The 11,261-nt window shown below is 44.4% G+C and overlaps 1 long non-coding RNA gene across 1 annotated transcript; it reads right to left on the bottom strand.

Annotated features, from left to right (window-relative positions):
• Window positions 1-363: 363 nt before the first annotated feature.
• On the bottom strand, window positions 364-8,058 carry LOC141422425 (uncharacterized). The gene is made up of 3 exons (XR_012446958.1): window positions 7,971-8,058; window positions 5,372-5,557; window positions 364-1,661 (listed from the first exon to the last, which is right to left on the bottom strand). It is a non-coding gene; the product is annotated as an uncharacterized lncRNA (long non-coding RNA).
• Window positions 8,059-11,261: the final 3,203 nt, after the last annotated feature.

Genomic DNA, 11,261 nt, shown 5'->3' with positions numbered 1-11,261 from the left:
GGCACTATGGTACACACTTGTAATTCCCAGCACTCAGGAGGCTGAGGCAGGAAGATCACAAGTTTGAGGCCAGCATGGGCTACATAGTGAGACCCTGTCGAAGAAGAAGGAGGAGGAGGAGGAGGAGGAGATACAGCGTTCATAAAATGAATATTATGCAATGATAGAAACTAACAAACTACACTACGAGAAACACTTTGATTTTCATAAACATTGCTGAGAAAACAAAACAGGACACAAAAACACACAAACAGTAAGATTTCATTATATCAAGATCAAAGACAAACCCCAGTACCGCAAAAGAAAAAAAAAGAAAGGAAGGAAAGATCAAAGACAATCAAAAGAAAACTACCTCATTTAGTGATCCCTATACAGATGGTAAGCCATAAAGAAAAGTAAGCAATCATCAAAAAGAAGTCAAAATTGTGATTACCTGTAGGGGTGAGGGTGGGGCTGGTGGTCAGGAACGGACACACAGCATTTTCTGGGATGTGCAGCAATGTCTTCTTTCCTGACCTTGGTGGTGGTTATGTGAGTTTTCCCTGCATAACTCATCCGAATTGATATGTTATGCATTCATCTCTGTGAGTGTACAGGTTAGCTATGGCTAAAGTAATGCTGGGTAACAACCCTTTCTAACATGCAGTGGCTTCTAACCACAACTCTTTATTCTTACAGGTGTGGAGTCAGCTGGGCCAGTAGCTCTGGTCAGTCTGCAAAGCTGGAGGCTGCTTTGTGTCTCATTCAGGTCCAAAGGCTAATAAGGGCATCTTTGCTCAACATGCATTCATTCTGGACCCAGATAGAGGAGGCAGAAGCTACCCAGGGAAAATTCTATTCATGGCCACACCAGAGGCTTATCTATGGCATGCTGCCATTTCCTTCCTCATGTCACTGACCAAAGAAAGTCATATGGGCACACTCAAAATTAAGGGCTAGGGTTATAGTCTGCCTGCAGTGAGGCAAAGGGGTGACGAATTAGAGCCAGTAATGCCATTATATTCCCCCCATGAAACCACTAAGTACAGGGAAATAATTAGTGAGGCTTTCCGTTACGCAGCTCAGAAAATCTGATCTGGAGCTAAGAAAGATTTAGTAGTCTTAGCTCTTCTGTATAGCAACCAAAGCCCCACAAGAGACTGAGCTGTCTGGGGACAGTGGACCCAGATGAAATAAGAGCAATCAGACTTAGGAAGATAATTCAGTAGAGGAGATGTAGACAGGGCCAGGCAGAGGGCAGGAGAAGAGGGCCAATGAAGGAGCAAGTGTGAAAACCCAGACAAATCAAACGCCACAGATAGTGTCTGGTACTAGAGATGTGCTAGGCTTTTCCTCTTTGAGCATCGCCTTAGAGGAAAAAACTTGTGCTGTTCTGTAGGGACCAAATCCCACTTGTGGTGGCTTCAGGCAATGGGAGATGAAATTGGCTTTTCTTTCAAGCAGCATAGTGACCAAGGTTCTCAACCTTTTCTTTTACTCCATGCTTTACTGAATTAGTACTTCCCACTGTCTCAACACCAGGGGTGACGTTCAACAGTTGTCACCTTCTACCAATTCTGTTTTAAGAAATGTGTTGTAGTGCACACTTGTAAACCCAGCATTCAGCAGGGTGAGGCGGGAGGATCCTGACTTCAAGGACAGCCTGGGTTGACCTTGAGAACCTGTCTCAAACAGGAAGGAAGGGAGGGAGGGAGAGAGGGAGAGAAGAAAAATGAAACATGGTTATAAGAAAGAAAAGGACAGAGAAGTTACAGCTAGGAAAGGCTGCTGGACCTAGAGATGATATCACAATGCCTACACAAAGATGAATTCACAGCCAAAGTCCTTCAGGGTCTATGGGATCCCAGGCACCCTAGAAGGGGTGGCTTCAAGGGGGAAGGTCATGGACTGAACTATATTCTGTAGATTCCTGTGGTCAAGAGTCACTGAGCAGAAGCTAGTTACATCCTTGCACACACAATGACGTGAAGGCTAGAGCTTATGCCTTGAAAACATGACTTGCATTGTAGAAACCAGTGCCCCAAGTGGTCACTTTTCTGCCAGTCATGATGTCTGTGCTTTCCACTTTGACTCCTCCTGTAAGAGGTGGGAGGAGTGCGGTCCAAACAAACTCTATCATGTCCTGTGGCTGTTTGCGACTGCAGAGTGTGCATGCTGACTTCAGCTTTCCTGATGCTATTACAGAGTCCTCTGATGCGTTTCTTTGTGCAATGAAGTCTGCAGGCCTTCTGTTTTGAAATCCATGTGCCATGTGACACTGACTCACTTCCTTTGTTCTACCTCTCCTTCCTGGATCAACAAACCCTGGACACCGCCCCTCCAGAGCTCACCACAGGGTGGAAACAGTCCCCTGACAGCCAGGGCCCAGTGTTGTCACTCTGATTCTGCCACTACTGGGGGAAAGGTCAGTTGTATGGACAGCTAGGGGACATTTCTGCCTTTGTGATCTTTGTAAGAAAGGAGACATGAACACAGAATGTGGTTAGCTCTAACTCTAAATCAGACCTTTGAGAAGTGAACCAGAGCCTATTAATTTAAGGGGGGGGGCAGTGAAATTAGAAAAACTGAATGCTTCTCCTAATTGTAGAAGAGTTGGATGAATTGAATATATTGCTGAGTCACTGTCACTAACTAGCTTTTATTTTAGTCATTTGAGACATAATAACTACCAGGTATTATTCTAGATCCTGAACAGCTGGTCATGACAAGACATGGAAGGACCCTGCTTCTTCATGGAAATTACCGTGATGTGTGCTTAAGGAAAACACCATTCCCTGTCTTTGGAGTATTATTTCTTAATTAATAAGTAAACATTAACACTTGGAGAGTGGCGTATTATGGAATTTTCTGTGATAAATCTTTAATTTACCCTTCTTTTTTAGTGGCTGTTTCCTTTTATCATAATTCCCATTCTCTTCTGCCCCATATACAACCAGCCTAATGTGTTTGATGTATCTCTTTAACTGTGTTCTTGGAATTTTCCATGCAGTATTCTAATTTGTTTTTATGTAAATGAAGGTGTATACACTTTTTCTTCCAGCACTACAGAAGGTCTACCTGTGTGGGTACAGGAACCAGCCTCTCTTCTCACAGCTGTGGGGCTCCAAACACTGCAACTATGGCATTTTCTCTGTCCATTCCACCACAGAAGGACTCCAGGAATGCCCCTCGTTCTCTGCTGTGTGATTGGGAAGCAAACTGTGTTCTACTATTAACACTCATCAACTCGTCCCCACAATGTATGGGCTTTTCCTACACCAACCAATTCCCCCACATAAGCCAAGTGTTCTGTAATTCAGCTCAGTTTTGACACTGAGTACCTGGAGTTGGATCCAATTCCACAGGTTAAGCGCTTACTCCCACAAGACTGCCCCCACTTCAGATGCAATCACAAGTTCAGGCCTCCTGACCTAACCTACTAACTATAAATCAAGGATTCTCACAGCCCCCTTACTTTAATTATTTGCCAGAATGGCCTCCAGACCTTGCAGAAACATTTACATTTGCTGCTTTATTATAAAAAGATTATAGGTAAAGAGGTATGTGGAACAAGATATGTGGAAAGGGACAGAAACTTCCAGGCTCTCTCCCATATTTGACCTTCCCAGTATCTCCACATGTTGGATAATCCAGAGGTTCTCAGACACTTGCCCTCTTAAGGTGTTATGGAGGCTTTGTTACATAGGCATGATCCATTAATCATAGGCCACTGGTAACCAACTGAGCTTTCCGCCCCTCTCTCTTCTCCAGAGAAGGGGAAGGGAAGAACAGTGAGCTGAAAGTCCCAAACTTCTAATCTTGGCCTGGTCTTTCTGGTGACCAGCCCCTATTCAGAAGCCCAAGGGTCACCTCATTAGAACAAAGACACTTGAGAGACCACACCTGCCTTCACAAGTAACCTCTGCTATGATGAGGATCCACATACATATGTCCTTAGGCCCCAGTGTGGGGGACTTCAGGAAAAACTCCTGGAGTGGGGACTGAGTGTATGGCTCAAATGGTACAGCCTATCAAGTTTGAGGCCCTGAGTTCAATACCCAGAACTGGCTTAATTTTCGATTTCCTTATATCCAATGACTATCTCTCAATATTTAGTCCTATAAGTTTCTTATTTTGCAAGTTTACTTTTCATACACTAGGCCCATTTTTCCATTGGATTCTCTTTTTCTTGTTGGTACATGGGGAGTTCCTTGTGTTTTCTAGATAAGCGGTCCCTTTTTGACTTTAGACGTTGCAGTCTTTAGATATTCTCCCAATCTGCCATCTCTGTGCTGGCTTTGACCATTGTGTCCTTTGTTTTAAGATGTCTTTCCTTCTGTCTGGCCGTCAAGGATATCATTTTACAGATCATCTCTCTACTATCTCTATCGTTTATATTTCCCAGTTTGGCTTCCATCTCTCTTTGTAAGTGGCATTCATCAGGGATCCAGCTTTTTCTTTGCTTACTTTCCTCACTGACTATAATGGCTCTCTGAGGTAAGGGAAGGAACTGAGAGCTAAGAGGGTCAAAATGCTAGTGAGCAGCAGGACTCAAGTCTGAGTTTGTTTCTTCAAATGTAAAATAGCCAGACCATATTACCAGTCTCAAAGAGGTAACAAGAAAGCCTGGGGCCCACTCATAACTTCCCAGGAGCAGAGTGGGCATTATTAATTACTTCAGCAATGCATGAGGCTCTTGGGCATTTTCTTGGACTTCATTCAATCAGAAATGCCAGAGAAACCTAGGAATTGCTCCACCCAGACTCTAGCTTCAGTGAGAAGACCTTCCCATCTCCCTGACCACCCACCACATAAGCCACACAATTAACCTACTCAAAAACAGCTCTCCACCTCAAATTATGGACTTTTTTTACTTCCCATCCTAATATCTGTGCTGAAGAGTTCTAATAAATCATAACTACCTTACAAACATGGGCTGAACACTTCCTATGTGCCAGGCACCATTGTAGTCACTTAGCATGCACCCATTCATTTAAGGTTCACCACTCTATGAGGTGGGGATTGTCAAGATACCCATTTTGCAGATCATAAAATTGAGCCAAGCGTTTCACTGTCAGTAACAGAGCTGGGATATGAATCCAGGCCACCTAAGCACAGAGGCTTTCATTCTAGTCATGACTCTACTGTGTTAGCCTTTCATTGCTGTGACAAATGCAATTTAAAAAGAGGAAAGATTTATTTTGGCTCAAGGTTGCATTTCATGGTTACTTGTCTCCATTGCTTCTAGGCTTGTGGTGAGCAGAACATCATGGCAGAGAATGTAGTGGAGCAGAGATGCTCACCTCATGGCAGACAGGAAAGAGAGAGAGAGAGAGAGAGAGAGAGATAGTGAGCAGGGGCCCAGGACAAGATATAGCCCCAAAAGACATACCTCCAGTGACCTACTTCCTCCAACAAGGCCCCACCTCCAAAAGTTTCCATCTCTTCCTGATAATAGCAAATTATGAATCCAGAGGCTGAGTGTGGTGACACATACAAGCTACTTGAGAGGTAGAGGTAGGAGATTTGTAGTCCAAGGCTGGCTTAGGCAAAAGCATGAGACCTTCTGAAAAGCAAACTGAAAACAAAAGGTCTAGGGGAGTGACTCAAGTGATAGAGCACTTACCTAGCAAGTGTAAGGCCCTAAATTCAATCCCCAGTCCCAGTCCCACCAGTATTTATATATATATTCCATCAGTGGACTGATCCACTGATTGTCAGAGCCCTTGGGATCCAATTAAATTCCAAAAGCCCATCAGCTGGCCACCAGACTTTAACACATGAGCCTTCTGGGGGGGATGCTTCATATCTAAACCATAGTGCCCACTGTCCCCTGTAAGGTCCATTACATCTCAGTCCAGATCAGTTACAACGTTCTTAGTCTATTAAATACAGACACCTGAACCAGGCTCTGACTGTTTCCTCTTGAGCTGAACCCTGCCATTTGACATTCCAACATCCAGAATCTCCTTGATGAACACTTGTCATCTCAGTGGCCTGGGAACCTCGAATTCCTGCTGGAGTGGAAGTCCCTAAACACTTGCTCCAGGAAGAAAGCCCACCAAAGTCAGTAAGGTAGAACCCATTAATTCAGTGAATGTTCTCTTTTCCATAGAGCTTCACTTTTGGCTCAGCTGGACAACAGGACACTTGTCACTACATTTGGCAGAAGCTGTTAGCTCCCTTTGTGTCACCAGGCCTGGGGATGACAAAATGACTGCTTCCCTAGGCCCTGTGCTGGCTCTGTGGCTTTATTCTCTCCAGAGGCCCATTGTTCTTGGGTCCTTTTCTTTCTGCTTTGTTCTCTTGTTTTGATCCCTTCTTGGTGACTGATCATAATTGTCACGCCTCCTCCCATCCTTCTCTTTTTATAACTTTTGCTCCTTAATACATTTTTCTTTCTTATGTTTGAGTCACATAATATTTACCTGCTCTTTCAAATCTACCTTTTTCTCTCACCATTAGTCCTAAGTCCATACTGGAGCTGGTTCTATGCAATGTCAATGTTTCTCCTTCTTGCTCCATCCCACCTCCCTCCAGGAGCTCCTACTCGCTGGCTTTCCAGCCTCCTATTCCTAGGCAGCTCAGCTGCTGTAAGGACAACCTTCCATTGGTTTACCTTCCTCGCATCAACTTCCCAGAGAATAGAGGGAGAAAAGCAGCTTCCTCTGGGGTGTGAGAGTGGCTCTAACTTGCCCTTTGATTAGATTTGAACGGAAGCAACAAAATACTTCTGACTGCCTCATGCTCAAGTTCTGATAGATTTCTCTCCTCTATAGGAAGTGAATCCTACTGGTATTCCTTTCATTTCCTGGGAAGAATCTCCTTTACTCAGCTCTTTCACCTAATCCTGATCACTTCAGCTCTCTGATGAGGCCTCACTCCCCCTCTCCATCACGCCTTTGAGAACATCTGATAATAAGGCTGACCAATCCTGTGAAGTGTTTCACATTATTTTGCTTAGGGAACTGCCATTGACGAAGACTGTGGGACACCTGACTTCCTGCCTTCTATTGCTCTGACAGACTGACTCAGCAACAAAATTTGAGCAAGTGTTACAAGGGCACAGATAAAACATCAAAGGCACACTTGGCTCAGACACAGATTTAACAGAAATAGATCATTTCCCAACACAAAACCTTACCTCCCTCAATAGATAACTCCAGCTACTTCTTACCTACTCAGACACATGAACCTTTTGCTCTCACTACCTTCATCCTTTCTGAGAGAAAATCCTGAGATGTCTAAAATTTAATTATAAGGGCCAGAGGATCAAGAGAGGAAGAGATAAGGAAAATTAATCAGTTAATAGCTACAAGAGAACCAAAGACTGTTCCATATTCCTGAATATGGTCACAGCTGACCACCAGGACCAAGTTCAAGTATAAATTCTCTGGACTGCGTAATGTTAACCAATCCAGAAGCAAAGAGTACTTCTTCCAGACTGCCCTCCTATCCCAAAGATTTCCCCTCTTCCACGTTATCCCTCCCCTCTTGTCAATATCTGATAAGAGTTCAATGAAACAACTTATGCTTTCCTTCCCCCAAATTTTGTTATAAAAATCCTCTTTGTTCTTGGTTTACTGAACATTTTCTAAGTGCCATCTGGCCTTGCTTCTGGAAGTTGCAGGAACTTGTTCCAGAACCTGGTCCTTTTCCTGGCTAGCATCTGTAACTCTGCTCAACAAATTCTTTGATTTTGGAGATCCTTTGGTCTCAAGAGTTTTGGCTTCACACTTTGTTCTTCCTGTCCTTTTCCCCTCTAACTGCATCCCCCACCCCGCCCCCACAGCTGAGAATGCCTCCAGGTCTTTCCCAGGACAAGTGCTGGTGAACCAACTCCCCTGAAAAGCTTTTGCTGCTCTCTTCTCTGACTCCCCAGAATTGTCTCTGCAGTGCCTGGGCACTTAAACCCTCACTAATATGGCTAGAAAAATCTCTGTCTTTGTCTCTCTAGTAAGATTCTTTGCTCCTTCAAAACAAAGACCTACCTTTTCAGTGTTTCGAGTCTAGGTGATAGAGGGGTTTGAGCTGGGAGCCCTGTGAAAATGCATCCATCAGTACAGCCTCTTAGACCCCTCCCTCCTGCTACAATCACATGTACTGCCTTGTTCTGTAGCTGTCTGAGCTCATATAGCACTTTCTCCATACTACAATGTAAGCTTATCTTCCTGGAACCCAGTGCCCTGGCAGAGCACTTAAATTGGCTCAGTGGCCTCTTGTTCCCCCTTTAAGAAATCATGTCACCACCAACTGACAAGTTGCTGACCATGTATTCATTTCCTCTTGCAGCTGTAACAAATTGCCACAAATACAGCAGCTTAAAACAACACCTAATTATGATCTCATAGTTCTGATGGTCACATGTCTAAAGTGAATCCTTCAGGGGCAACAAACAAGACAGCAGAAGGGTCATGTTCCTTCTGGGAACACTAGAGGAAAATCTGTTCTTTGCCTTTTCCAGTTTCTAGAGGCTTCCCTCGTTCATTGACTGGTGCATCTGCTTCCATCTTTACAAATCCCTTGACACTAACCCTTCTCTCTCTTTCTTATAAAGACCTTTGTGGTTACATTGGATTCACTCAGATAATCCAGAATAATCGCTCCATCTTAAAATCCTTAACTTAATCCATCCATAAGATCCCACTTGCTATGTAAAGTAACATATTCACAAGTTTTGAGATAAGGACTTTGACATCTTTGGGGGCCATTATTCAGCCATCACCATGCCTTATGGAAGAACGTACAAGTTTGTCTACTTTTTTAGATGAAACATTAAGCTTATAGGAAAGTAGGAAATTGTAAAATAAAAACCTGGGTATTTGTCATTTAGCTTGGTCCAGTCTTGACATTGTACCCTTCTTACTTTTTTCAAATAATAAAATAGTAAGAGCTAAGGTAGTAGAATTCTTGCCTAGCATGCATGTGCAAGGTCTTGGGTTTGATACCCAGCACTGCAAAATAAATAAATTAATTAAATTATTGAAGGTTTCGTTGAACACCCCCCACTCTTTGTAGATCTCCCTAGCCTCTCTTCGAGAATTCAAGCATTTCCTTAAATTTAGTGTTACCATCTGCATGCATGGTTTTATATTTAGTGTCTTCTTGCTGAATAGGTCAGTAAGGTCTAATAAGTTACATGCACATATGATATGACCCCATAGTGGTCACCTCCAGGAAGCATCCCTGGTCACCCTTCCTTCCCTGGCCATCGCTCCCACTCGAAGAGCACCAGTCCCAGAGAGGGGCTGAGATGGATCAGCCATTTCCTCAGAGAGAGCACATTATCATGCTGAGGAGAATTCTAATATATAAGATGACCTCTAAATGCAAGGCACCCCCTTCACCTGATGCTAAGAATGGGCGATACATTGGCAATGCTGGAGGTAACACTGGCTGAGGCAGCTCCTTAGAGGAATGACATGATGGCTTCCCACATGAGAATTTCACCCACGCCCTGACTTTGGATCTTAATCCTCCCCAAAGATGTATGTGCATGGAGGAGAAGTGGAGTCTTAAGGCACTAATAAGATTTAGCCAAGAAGATGGGAAGATAGGGCAAGGGTTACAAGAACTTCCCTGGGAAAGAGAACAGTACATACAAAGGCTGGTGGAGTATGTGCATTGACTAAAGCACTGGAAGATGAGAAGTGGTGGGGACCAGATCCTTTAGGGCCCTGTGTGTTGTGCTTAGAACCTGGATTTTCCCCTTTAGGTGTTGGGGACTGTCAATGTGAAGTAGAGGGCAGGTTGGGAATTCTGGCAATGGCACTTGTTGGCTAGTGTGACCCCTGGGATGTTAATCAGCCTCTTTCTTCCTGTCTCCCTTTTTATAAAACCAACTAAATACCTCTTTTGTGATATTGTGGTTTGAATTCAGGGCCTACACTTTCAGCCACTCCTCCAGCCCTTTTTTGTGATGGGTGTTTCAAGATAGGGTCTTGAGAACTATTTGTCCAGTTTGGCTTTGAACTTCAGTCTTCCTGATCTCTGCCTCCTGAGTAGCTAGGATTATAGGTGTGAGCCACCAGCTCCCAGCAACACAATACTTCTTTAACTTGTTGCTAGAATTAGATGAGATAATGTATGTAAACCTTGCCTGGAACACTAAAAGCATTCACTCAATGACAGGTCCACGCTTTGTTGTCATTGTTGCTGAAGGCATTCACGCAGGGAAGAGGCAGAAGTTTTCTTCCTGGTTCACCCGGGAACCAGGGAAGAGAATGGATGTGTAGCCCCAGGATCATTCTGCACCTCTTTTCTTGGCTCACTCAACAAAAGGTTCCAGGAAAGCTGGTAGGCATGAGAGAGGGGGTTAATCTCCTCCCAAAGAATTCCCCAATAGCCCAGCCTCCCAGGGAGCCAGAGAGAAAACTTGAACAATGCTTTTCCAGAGTCCAGGATTCCCAGCTTTCTGGGGTTACCCCTGCAGCTTCAAGCCTGACCCCCATCCACACTTGCAACAAACAGGAAGCAAGTCCAGGGGGCCTGGCAGCAGATCCATGGTCTTAGGAACTTGGATTCCTTCTTTATTCTGCCTTGCTCAGGGCAGAATCTTCTTTAATTCATATTGTCCACTAGACCTCCTCCTCAGGAAGCCACAGGCTTTGGGTCACTGGTGGAGTCTCCTGCTAAGTTTGATGTGTTCAGAACAGGTACTTGCTGACTGATGGATGTGAGGCAAGGCCATTTGTTGCTCTCCTTTGGCTTCTTACATGTCAGGATTACTCATGTTTCTGAGAAGAGGTTTGGAATCCAGGGGACCTGGGACAGTAGATTCTCTGTGAGAGTAGAGTATCCTGTTCATAAGGGCTCAGAGCACTTTTCCTCAGGGAGTTAGTTGAGGATCTGAGACACACAGGCAACTAGTGGCAGAGCTGGCGCCAGAGCTCAGTCTGCTTTGGTTCACTCTCCACAGGTGTTGTTGTCTCTCACTCTTGCCCACCATCAGTGTCAGGGAAGCTCCAGGACACTCAGTCCAGAAGAAGAACCTTTGATTCTTCATGTGGCTAAGCAGCCAAGCTCAGAAACTGGGGCTAGGGAAGACCCTCAGTTTCTGGGGAGAGCAAGTATTAGCCTTACCCAGGACTTCATTGTCAAAAATTCCACTCCCCATACCACGCTAAACCTCCATGCAGAGGGACCTTATTCTGCCTTTCCCATGAGTCTCAAGTTCCAGGAGATAAGAACCAGGCTCAACATGGAGGACTTCAAAGGGAGACCTCCACACACACACATTTTTCAGGAAAATAGAACCTTCTTAACTCTAAAATGGACATGAA

This window comes from Castor canadensis, chromosome 1, assembly GCF_047511655.1.
Source record: "Castor canadensis chromosome 1, mCasCan1.hap1v2, whole genome shotgun sequence".
Lineage (NCBI taxonomy): Eukaryota > Metazoa > Chordata > Mammalia > Rodentia > Castoridae > Castor > Castor canadensis.
The sequence above is the reverse complement of the archived record's forward strand: the minus strand, read 5'-3'. Positions and strand labels throughout refer to the sequence as shown.